Consider the following 13,523-nt stretch of genomic DNA (forward strand, 5'->3'; position numbering starts at 1 on the left):
ACCCTCAATTCCAACCCTGAGAATAGGATTACACCCCAATAAGATATTGTTGGGATATGAAGGGCATAATTCATTATGAGTTATTATATTATAGGCAAACACTTGTGCTCTGCTAATTCATTTAAAAGCAACTCATACCATGAAAAAGACATTCTCTTATAAATAAAAGATAAGTAATTTTACACCAAGACAGATTTTTGCATTTATTATTAGTTGATATAGATTTTTAAATTCCTAAAGAAGAGAAAAACACAATAGAGATTCGATTTTTCTTCTAAAAATATATTTTATAATAACAATAAAGTGGTATAAATTGCATAAATCAATCTCACATAAAGGGCATTAGGCGCAAACTAGTTAAAATAAATAATGAGTTTTGAAGAAAAGAGTGACAATAAATGTCTTTGATTTCGATACATTTCTAACGATTCCACAGCCTTAATTTAATCTTGAAATATTAATAACAATGTATCATTCTTAGGATTTGAGGCAATAATAGGTCTAAAATATATAAATGTGTGACTTTTAAATTTTAGAATTTTATTATGTGAAACAGTTACTAAAGCCAAAATTTTTTTGCTTCAAATATAATTAGACCAGATTTTTCAAGGAAATGTTAAGGTAAAAATTACAACATTAAAATAATTACATTTTTGTTGTGTTAACTTCAATTTACATTTTTTTGTATGTATGTTTATTTAACAATTGTTATATACATGAGATTTGATTGTCATTTTTAATTGAGAAATAAATATTTTTTTGGGATTCTAGCTATTGGGACTACTTGCAAATGCGTAATATCTTAAATCATCAGTTAAATAATTGAGATGGAAAATTTTTCTTTAGTGAAAAACAAAAAATATGTGTATTACAACAATACTTATAATATTGAAATATATATGAGACAACTTTAGACTGTGTGACAATGTAATTTTAACGGTTATTCTAATATATAAATCTTGCACAAAGTATATGTTATTGGCATTTGGCAAAGAGTTTTGGAAAATGGAATCATAAAATAACTTTTGTTGTAAGTTTCTAATCATATCAAATTATATTTTTTTACTTTTACACCGATAATGCTATACTTTTACTTTGCCACAAAGTTAAGACAAATTAAACATTAATTTAAAGCAAACAATATTTTTTTAGCAGTGAAATGTGATAAAATTAAGCGTAACAAATAACGTCATTACTTAAGTTTCATTAATACCTTTTTTGTACAACAAAACTGTTTATTTATATGTATATATTAAAAAACCTCAACACAAATTTAAAATAAAATATGTCAATTTGTTGTATTTTCATATTAAATAATATTTTAATTTATTAGACCAAAAACAAGAGTTTTGCTAAACGTAATCAAAAATGAAACACTTGCGTTTCAAGAAAGAGAGGCTGAACTTTATTTATAATTGTACACGTTCTATCGATTATCGATAAATGATTAAAATGACTATTTTGTAGTTAGTCATAACAACACAAACAATCGTTTTTTATTGTGAAAAGCGCAATATGCGTCGCGTGCGTTCGCACAATACAAATGATACTAACAAATCGCGTCGCAGATTTGAGCATTGTGCCTCCGCCAGATAAATCACGTGCGTCCGATCGCACCGAAAGGCCCTTTTATGTCCGCAATTAAACAAGCGTCTATTTTGCATTAGAGTAATTTCGCAATATAAACGTGTCGTAAAACGTTTGAGAAGCCAGAGAGTCGGGGATATGTCTCATGTTATGGGGATATGAACATCTTTATAGGAATGGGATTTAGGGGCGGGCGGGCGGTTCTCGCGAAGGGGGCCGAAGAGGGAGAGGATATAGCTGAGACCGTAAACAAAAGAATGAGAGGGAGAGAATTAATATGGATGAGAGGAGGGAGAGAAGTTCATAGCTTTAATGTCATATTGTGCAGACATCTTGCTAGTACGGGGAGGTGCGTTTCCATGCCAGCTACGAACGCTGAACGATATGATTTTTTATAATTAAAATATCGTCACTCTTTATACCCTCTACCCTAGGAAATCAATGATTTTGGACCTCATGACAAAAATGGCATTTTATATATTTATTGCTCATAAAAACAGCTTTATTATATCTTATATTACTTTCTAATCAGTGAATCTATGGTATTGATAATTTTATTATTAGAAAAAATAAACATATTCATTATCATTGCTCGCATGTATTTATAATTTGCTAAAAAAAATAAGAAAGATTTATTCTGAAAATTAAATACAAGTTCCTTTTGTCTTTGTGACTTAATCATCATTTAAGATTTGATGTCATTTATGATTCATATTAAAAATATATAGCATATCGATTAAATGTAAATTGTCTAACTCTTGAATAACAAAAAACTATCTGGCTTATATTTATTTAAATTAAGTAAGATTTTTCAGTGACATAGTAGTGAAATTTTCTTTAGACGGTTTTTATGATTATTTGCTTTCTTTGAGAGACGTCATATTGTTCATAGGATTTATTATGTAAATATAACCCAAATTTATACTAAATAACAAAGATATTCAAACAATCCAGAATTTCAGAAATAATTTTAAATATGTGATTTACCAACATTTTTTTAGTTACACAGATAAACATATAAAAACATACCCATTAAACAGAAATACCGTAATAATTTCGTATTTTTATTTTGCCGAAAGATAACTCGATCATTAGTTTTTTCAATTCATCAGTTAAACACGAAACAAGTTTTAAAAACAGATTTTGCTACCGGAAATTTTCGTGAATTTTTTTTTATAGAAATATATTACACGTTTAATAAAGATAAAAACAAATAAGATAAGCCTTAGTAACTATTTTGTAGATTTAAATATAAAATCAAGAAGAAAAGCGTACTTTATAATACATTTAACTCAATCGATTAGACATACTAATCATAGTGCATATTCGTTTTTTTTTTCACTTCAAAAAGACTTCCAATTAATGTATAGATTATAACATTATGTATTGGAAACTTTAATGGTTTACCGCTTCGTTATTTTTTTCCTTTTTACACTGTATATTGTATTGTAATTAAGAATTAGGAAATTATTCTGCTAGTAATGACTATATTTTCTGAATGACTTTCAAAGCTGCGTAAAGCAAGTCCTGCAAGTGAAGGTTTATGGAAATATCTATATGTTTCATTACTTAACCCTTAGCTATCAAAATAATATTTTTATTTTAAGGTGTAATTTGGAAGCATAAGACAGACAGAAAAGAGACAAGCAAATCACAGGTTAAATAAACAAACGAAATTATGGTATAAAAACACAATAGAACTAAGAAGTTTCTAAGACATGAATTATCATTATAATTTTAATGATCTACTATGTATTTATTATACGTGTATATATTTATTGTTAATTTTGATCTGATTTGATTTTGAAATTTTTAATTTTATTCTTCAAGCTCAAAAATAAATTATTTAATCTAGTAAAATCAAAGCACAATCTACTTTTTCGATGAGATTATACTTTGATTTTTCTCTTCTTACACTTTGTACACTGTAATGATAATCATGATTTCTTAAAATATTTAATTTTTGAGCACAGTCAAATATTTTAGATTAAAATCGTTAAATTTCCTTAATTTACGTTTATCTTAAAACGAAAATCGTAATTCATATTTATAAACGAAGATACGATCTAACGAGGTAACCCAAATAAGACACGGCAAACGCCAATTACACTGACATTAAACATTAATAAATAAATCACACACATATGAAGAAAAAGGTTTCTATCACTGGCTCCGGAAAATTATACATTAGCATTTTTTAAGATTACCCGCTACGGATGATAATAAAAATTTACGACTAGAGAAAAACACAATTAGTACACGCAGTAATTATGAAGAAAGAAACGCGAAAATTGAATAAAATTTTCAGCGTTGCGAGCTTGCGCGGTGACGCTTTTCCTTTATACAAAACCTCTGTTTCTCGGTTAAAGTGAGATAATACTCGCGTCCCTTTCGCTCCGGCGAAAGCCCATAGCATGCGTCCCTTTCGCTCGCGGCACAAAAGCCGTAAAAGTCCGTAATTCGGCCGTAACTCCATTTATGTGGACCGATCCACGCTAAAGTGGAACGTAATCTTGGGTTTGTGGAATTTTGAATTTGCAGCGAAACCTGTGGAATAATGGATGAAAAAAATCGTACGGAACGACTCTCTATCGATTATGTGTATATTTATTTTGTACACATTTGTGTGATTATTATTTTACGCAGAACTAACAATCCTTTTATTTTATACTTTTCTAAAAATTGCACATTTTGGATAGTAAAATTTTTATTAAAAATTGAAAATTTATATGTTTAGAACTTTTTGAATCCATACAACAAAAACACAATAAACTGCGTATTTGCTGTAACGTATTTATTTAGCATTATAAGATGTTAATAATATCATATTAAAAAACCCGATCTACTTTGTGTGTCTAAGTAAAACATATATTTCGACTCCATTTTTATTATTTTCATCTCGTCACCACCTGTCGGCCTGCTTACGCACATTCATTTATCCCTAACTTGAATTAAAGGTGAATCTTATCGTTAATATTTGGATATGAAATGGTCTCGAATGTTTAAGGTAGGTCAGTCCTAGGACTCTCAACTTATTTTTAAACCCATATATATGTATTATTGTATCGCTACATAATCTATAGTTTGTTGCGCACTGATTTTCCAATTGGAAATACAAAAAACAAGCATTAAAAAATTGCGTTTTAAATTCGATTTTCATTATTATTATATAATTAAAGTCCTATTATCCACAGTAAATATTCAATGTGTTTCATTATAGATTTTTTTATTATATGATCGATAAAAATAAGCAAAATCAAATTTTTATTAAAATATTAGAATAGTTAATTTGGAAATGATCTAATTTTCTGTTAAATATACTGAAAGAAATCAGATATTTTAAATCTAACAAATAAATATATTTTAATTCTTATTTTGTTATCAATTTGTAGAATATGCAATAAAATATAACAGTATTTTTTCAATGAATTGTAACAGTAACAGTGACAGTTAATATACAATATAAATATAAAATGTTTTCTTCCAAGAATTCTTTCTCGAGAATTTCGTAACGAGAAACAAATATTTTTATTTTACATTTTTCGAGAGCTTATTCCAAGAACATTCACCAACATATTAATCTGACGCTTTGTAAAATTTTCATTTCCTAAACTGATAAAAAGCAAAACAAAGAAACTTACAAAATAATAAAAAAATATTTCAAACAGTAAAGATTTTATATAATAAATTGCAAATCTTAGTGACTATAGATCATTTGCAGATCAGTAAAATTATCTATTATAGAATGCTATTCATTATTAATATAGTAAATATAGTCTCGAACTAAAAAGTTTAATGATAATAAGTCGATAAAATTATAATACATGGTTGTATCATTTTCAATTAAAATATTATGATATTTTAATAAAAATAACATTGCTGAAATTTGATTTTGCATATTCTTATTGATCACATAATAAAACAAATCTACAATTTAACACATAGAATACTTAAAGGGGATAATTTTGTATTTTCAATCAAAAAATCAGCGAGCAACAAACTATATATCACATATATTTGTGTTTAAAAAAAGTTGAGAAACCTAGAACAGACCTATCTACCTATCTTAAAAATTAGAGATTATTTCAGATACAAATATTAGCGATAAAATTCGTAAAACCTTTAATATAAATAAGGGATTAATGAACGTGCGTAAGAAAGCCGACAGGTGATGACAATATGTAAATAATAAAAATGGACTCGAAATATATGTATTACATAGAGACACAAAGGAGATAAATTTTTTATTATTATGGCATTATTAACATCTCAAACTTAAGTGCTTAATAAATACGTTACAGAAAATACGCAGTTTAATGTTATTTGATGTGTGAATTTAAAATTGCGAAACGCATAAATTTGTTTATTAGTAAGCATATGCCCACTCAAAACGGGTAAAATTTTCTATTAAAAATAATGTAAATGCATTATGTTTTTTAAAACATTATTTTTGAGACAATTTCTAAGACAAATACTGAATAAAAATACATATTATGTAGAAAAATATATTTATCTTGAAAAGCAACTACTGGTATCATTATGAAATAAGCTGAAGAGTATAAAAATCTAGGGGTAATTTTGAGATAATGATCCATTTCAGTAAAGCAAATTGAAAACGAACGACGGTCTAATGTTACAAGTATAATTCGAATCATGGACCATGGTGTTATATCATTATTAAAACGGTTTTACTGTGCTGGTCTTCTCAAAATTTTGACATAGGAAGATAATGACTAGAGTAATTTATAAAAAATAGCAGCACAAATTTTCTTAGTAAAAAACAAATTGATAATCTGTAGTGTGAATACACAATAAATATCTTAAAAGCAAATAAAAATTTCTAGTTTGGATTACTCCCTCCTCAGCATTATATCGGATAGTCAAGAGCATACTGTATGGCAAAATCATATAAGCAAAGTCTTTTCACGATATAGTTGCTTATTAAGTATTTATCAATATACTAAAATTCTCATAGTTTGATTAATCACGCGTCAATCACAACGCGCATTATCCTTCGAAACAGGGTCATCCCGCCACCGCAATGTGTTTGGTTTTATTGGTCAGTTAGTGTGCGGTCCTGGAATCGATCAACAAGTGCCAGCAGGAAATGAGCGGTTTGCGGACGAAAAGCCACACAAAAGATCCTGTCCGAAAAGCACACACATGTCCTTTTAATTACTTGACTTTTCTCCGTCTCATTTTCACGCAACAGAGCTATAGTAAAAGAAGAAAAAATCAACCCACCACGTTCCATACCGGTTCATTGTGAAAGACGAGTAGGTAGAAACTGGGTGTCAAAGCGGACGAGCTCCTTGGGTATGAATGAAAACGCGTTGGCACACAAAACGGATAACAGTATCGAGTTTCAGGTATGCGGTCCAGGCGAGGGACACTCTATATGTTGGAAATTATCTCGTAGAATGTTTCACATCGAACGTGATCCATCGCAATCAAATAGGAGAGCTATGAGAAAAATCTGACGTATTCAACATAAGTGTATATTTTCTACGAAAAGTTAGTTATGCTTATGCTATATCACTATCAATTATCACAACTTGCAAAATCACCACAACATGAAATATGATTGATTAATCAACGTTTCATATTTTTTGTTACTTTGAGTATAATTCAATTTATTTCAAAATGGTGTCGAAACTCTTTCGATCGATCGATCGCGATTAAGAAACGAGCTTTGAATTGTTTTAGCAGCACAAAAATACACCTCTGGTTTCTTTTAGTTTTTCCGCCGTTTCCGCATTTCACAAAACTCTCGTCCGTGTCACACTCGAGCGACCTGCGATTGGAGCCTTTCTGGTAGATCACCATCACCTGCCGCGGTTAGGCAGGTGCCAAATCCAAAACCACCAGTCATCTGCACAGTACTCTTCTATACTTCAATACGAATCGATTACCGTTAAATCAAACCGCGGAAGATCAATTCTGCGACAATTTGACTACAATTTTTTACGTCTAGATTTTTATTTGAAGAGAGATATTCAGATAATTGGAAATATAATCATACTTCTACAGATTCATATAATTTAATGGCAAATACATGATACAATTTCTAAACCTAAAAAATATTTAGCTACTATTAATGGACAATCAAAATGAGATTAATAGTAAATGAAGAAAAAATATGTATACATCATAATGGGTAAAATAAAAACATAATTCTACATTCAAATAATAGCCAGCACTATATATTCAGTACAGACTTAACTCGAATTCGACTTGAAAATAGACATTTTTTCAAAAATTTTACTGCGCTTTGTTTCGTTGTGTGTCGTCGCATGTTACATAAAATAGTTCTTAATGCGAAAGTAGAGCTCAGACAAAATGTCAGGTAAATACTTCTACTTGATGAAAATGCTGCTGGGGATTGCAGAATCAAACCACTAATTAAAAATAGCAAAAACATAAGGGTCTAAAAGGAATATTTTCATAACATAGGAATCCAATCGAAGAGCATTTTATGCAAGATGTAGAAAAATATTGCAAATATAATAATCTACCATTTAATGTTAGTTGATAATAAACCAAATCATCCTCCATGTGACTATTATAAAAACATTAAAATAATGTTCCTTTCTCCAATTACAGCCTCCATTTTTTAACCAATAGATCAAACTGTATTAATAGATTTAACAAATATTACGTATGGACCACATTTAGACAGGCAAATTAAGATATTGATAGACAGAACAATGATATTTATATTGTTAATAACTGGAGTGCAATTTTAAAATCTACATAACATAAACTCTATCAGGGATGGTATGCAAACTGAAAAAGTTGGCGATCTTATTAGAAAACTATTATAGTAAAAATTATCAAAAAACTAAATATCAATTTGAAGTAATATTTGTTTTTTTGTAACGTAGTTTTGAAGCAACTTGAGGATCAGAAAAACATAAAGATTGAGAACGATTTTCGAAAGCGTCAATGATGCTATTGAATGCTATAGATTAATTTATGAAGGAAATAAATACAAAGCAAACACTATATAAATTAAGATGTTAAATGTATATTACATGCTTACGTTTTTTATAATATGTTTGTATTTAAGATAAGAGTTCTGCGTATTTTTTAAAGATTTTTTAGTGTCAATTTATTTTTTATCATGCATACATTGAAACATTGTCTGTGAGCTTGCGAATACAATATATAGATTTGAAACTAGATGTGTATTATTAGAACTATTTATTAGAAGTATATAACTACATAATGAAAACAATTTTGAGAGTACATTTATTTTTTCCAGTATGAAGCATACAAATTGAAAATGAAGCATCTTTAAAAAACTCTTTGCATCGGTAACTCCATTAATAAAGAAAAAAACACTGTTAATATCAATAATAATGTTATTAACTTTCGTGTAAAATGTAAAGTTGTAATCGACTCATTGGTTTTATCATTATACTGTAAAAAATAAATTTTAAATTCTATACGCGGAAATTTGACAATTTTTGTTGAGCTATGCGGCCCAGAAGATACAAAAAGTTGGACACCTCTGCTATAGAGTGTTATATTACGAATGAAACTGGCTAAAACAAATATATCCGTACATGTTAAAAATAAATTAATTACTGCAGTAGACTTTCTACAGAACCAAAATAAAAAAATAGCATTTCGTAAAAATACTAAGCAGCGATTTTACTTGTAAGAAATACATAATTATAAGCTAGAGTTTAGTTTGTAATAAATATAATATACTATACACATATATCATATTTTAATACAAATAAATTGTATTTTAGAATTTGGAATAGAAGTATGAAAAGCAACGAAGTTTGCTAAATAATAATCTATAATTATTATCTTAAATCTAAGCTTATAAATGAAAGAATGTTGTATTTAATCATCACTTTAAGACATTTCGTGAGACATCAATGTGTTAAATGCAAAGAAATAAATCAACATTAAATCAAAGGAGGCAGAATATTTATATTATATAATTAATAAAGAGCAACAAAAAGACAATTAAAACGTTTATGCATTTTATAAATTCGATGCAATAGAATAAAAGTGATGAAAAAACGATCGGGGTAAACGAACCGAAATTAGGAACGATTCCGGCAAGAAGCAAACCGCAGAGGTTTCCTGCTGCCCACCCCACCTGCTCGCTCTTTTACCTGTGTTACCCACAGGTAAATCGATTTTTTACGCGGCAACAAATTAGAGATAAACGAAAAAAATCACGCTCGTCACCGTATTCATGATCGCTCCATTTCATTGGAATACATTGACACGTCATTATCGGGCGGGATGACTAGACGTGTGACTTTTACCTCTCGGCTCATGCTAATATTGGTATAAAGAACAATACAGATATTTAAAGAAATGACCCCCTAATCATTTTAATTAAAATTAATTTATTTATATATTGTAAATCGTTACTATACATCAACAATATAATACTAAGTAGTACTGATAAAATGAACTATTATTACAGCTTACATTGTATGCAGGACCCCTGCGAAAACAATGATTCCGGGCCTCATGACAAAAATGGTATTTTATATATTTTTTGAATAAATTATAATAGGTACAAGATAACCCTTTATATGCTACAAATAAATATAAAAATTAGCCACCGTTGCGATATATTTTCTGAAATCATATTTTATGCGTAATATTTTAATTAGGTATTGAAAATATCTACTCAGAATATTTAAGTGTTTTATTTGCAGCTCAGTGTTGCCATATAGTGTATTTCCAGTTCAGATAAAAATAAATAAAATCGTTTCATCGCGAAAACGATGACTTTTTATAACAATATTATGAGTGAGAATCGAATAAAAAACATCTAAACCAAATTTTGCCCAATAGGAGACCGCAAAAAACAATTATCACTTCTCAGAAGGCAAAAATTCACGTCAAAAGCAATAAAATCGTGCCGTCGCCGTCGCAGTGGAAACGCTCGTTACCGAGCGTTCCCACTGCGACGGCGACGACACGATTTTATTGCTTTTGACGTGAATTTTTGCCTTCTGAGAAGTGATAATTGTTTTTGCGCCCTCCTATTGATCAAAATTCGGTTTGAATATAATTTGATAAGCTCTTTTATATTATAAGTGCATAGTAATATCGGTAAGGATAGCTATCATATTATTAAAACATAGTGTAATATCAAAATGCAGACCGTACTTATTCTTCCTCATGCCTAATATTTTTAATTATCCACATTATACGGAATTATATTTATGTATATATATAATACATAATTATGCCTAAAATATTTTACGTATATAATCACTCAATTATTTTTCATTTTTATATATTAAGAGCAGTTTTAAAATACATTGATAATTATGATACATACACAACAGTAACAGAACAACACACTAAAAAATAAAGCGTAATAAGATACATGAATTAAAAAACTGCAGGATTGATATGATCATTGAAAAATATTTTTTAATGATTGTATTGTCAGACAAACAAAAAAAATAATGATTAGAACTGTTGTTTTTATCCATATGGGGTGCGTATATGCGTACATATGTACATATATTATGGTGTTTTAGTTTTGTCATGGCAGGGCAAGCATAAATAAATATCAGTCGGAAGATGACAAATGACACGGGCGTCGAAAAGTATAATTTCCATAGAGATTGCGGCTGAGAGCTAATGCGCTATGAGACAGAAGGAGCGGAGCTTAAATCCCCCGAGTGGCTCACGGCAACGTGCTTTGTCGTATTCAATGAACGAGTGGTTCTCAAAATTTAATAAAAATTTTTTTTGTTAAGCTTAAATAATTAATAGATATAAATATTTTTTTTTATCATAATCATATGTCAATAATGACATAATGTTAGTTTGAAAAGTTTTGACTTTATATATCGGGTGTCATGTTTGACATTGAAATTATATATTCTGATAAAAAATGAATGATTTAAATTAATAAAGAAGCAAAACTCGTAAAATGTTAATGATCAACAGAACTACCATTATTGGTCATTGGCGGCTATAAATGTATATTTAACTTGAAGAAGGTTTACCAGTGGCGTAGCTAGGGTATGTGCCGCTCAGGGCGATCCTTAAAATTGCCGCCCCATAAACATTTTTTGCAAGGTCATAAAATCAGCATTTATTAAAATAATAAATTGGTTATTATTAAGCTGTTGTTATTTGTGGATTTATATATGTTTTAGTGTATTCAGGGTTAATAACCACACTAGACGATCCCATCGCGAAAATGCCGCCCCCAAGCAAGTGCCGCCCGGGGCGGCCCGCCCTCTCCGCCCCACCATAGCTACGCCACTTAGGTTTACTGAGATTAATATGCGTTTTTTATTAATGGAAATGAGTTAATATATTTGAAATATAGATTAATTTTAAATAAAGATTAAAGCATATAATGATTATAAAAAACAAATAGTAATAAATAATAATTTATCGTAAATTTCGATGGTAAATTATTGAGGCAAACTAAAGAACTTAAATTGCTTTTTGTTCTTAAGAGAAAATTTCTCACATTTTATTTTAAATAAATATATTAAGCAAATTACATATTTTTCTGTGGTATTTTACACGAAGCTATCAGCAATTTTATATCAAAAGTTTCAAAAGCACACCATGAAATGCTGTTTTTGGGTTACTACATTATTTAACTAAGAGTGTGTATGTATAATATTCATAAAAATAACATTTTATCCTAATATTTTAATTTTTAAGATATATATTTTATTACAAATAGTGACAACTCATTTGTAAAACAGCAAACCATTGCTAGCAATAATTTATTTATATTTTAAAAAGGCTTTACTTTTTTTGTATAAATGTATAACATTGAATATTAAGTAACCTTAACAGACTATAATTTGTTTTAGTAAATTATTGCATATTTATATTGCTATTCCAATATGTATAATAATTTATTTATTTGTAAAACTGGCTATAATTTTTATTGCAAAAATAATATGGTTTAAGATGTGAGTGTTGATATTATTGTATACATTTTTAAATTAAATATTAACCCTTTTAGTACCAAGCGAAATTAGTCGTGGTACGCTAAGAATGCCAAGCATTTTTTGGCAAATATATATGATTTTATATAATAAATATATTTAAAAAAAAAAATTTTTGGAAATTTTCATTTTTTTGTATGAACCACTATTTATTATAGGAGAAAAATTAAATCCAGTTCATACATGTAAGTACACAAAAATTATTTCATAATACAAAAAATACAAAACTATTACAGAAAAGTGATCATAACAGACTATAATTTGCTTTAGTAAATTATTGCATAATTATTTTGCTATTCCAATATGCCATCAATTTGTATATTTTTAAAACTGGCTTTATTTTTTATTGTAAAGATAAAATAAATTCAATGCCTTCAATTAATTAACTAAATGCATTTAGTGGAAATAAATTTAATTATTATTTGTAACCACATTCTGTTTTAAATTTATATTTTATGACAGTGTCACAAAGTTCAGAGTCAATCTTAAAAAAATATTCTAACCAGATATTTCAAAATTAATACATAATATTGTATGTACACAAACACATGCAAATATAATATTAATGTATGTTTGTGTATGGGTATCATTACTCCACAAAGCCCGCCGAGTTTGAAACAAAGTTATGTGGGGTATAACGAACCGTGTCTTGCCAATTTGCATCCACTAAAGTCGGTCTTTGACGGCGCCTGAATATGAACGGAGATACCGCAGCCTTATAATGGATAGACAATACACAGACCAGCGCTTTCGCAACTGTGGGACGCCCATTAATCACGTGCCATCCCTGGCCGCAGAGCGACGTGCGCGCCGCATAACAGATACGACAAAAATTTTATTAGGTTAAATTCAATGCATTTTTCTATTCTGACGCTGCTACGTGAAATTATTCTGTTGACATTGATTCTTCGGCATATGGTTATGAATTTTAATAATAATAATAATACGCTACATATTGCTTGC

General features: G+C 28.8%; 1 protein-coding gene across 4 annotated transcripts in view; it reads right to left on the reverse strand.

The window, feature by feature from the left end:
* LOC148230625 (uncharacterized) overlaps positions 1-13,523 on the reverse strand; it is a 116,279-nt gene that overhangs the window by 62,276 nt on the left and 40,480 nt on the right. The window lies entirely within an intron of this gene.

This window comes from Plectrocnemia conspersa, unplaced genomic scaffold, assembly GCF_051122295.1.
Source record: "Plectrocnemia conspersa isolate PC_06_02 unplaced genomic scaffold, ASM5112229v1 ptg000010l, whole genome shotgun sequence".
Lineage (NCBI taxonomy): Eukaryota > Metazoa > Arthropoda > Insecta > Trichoptera > Polycentropodidae > Plectrocnemia > Plectrocnemia conspersa.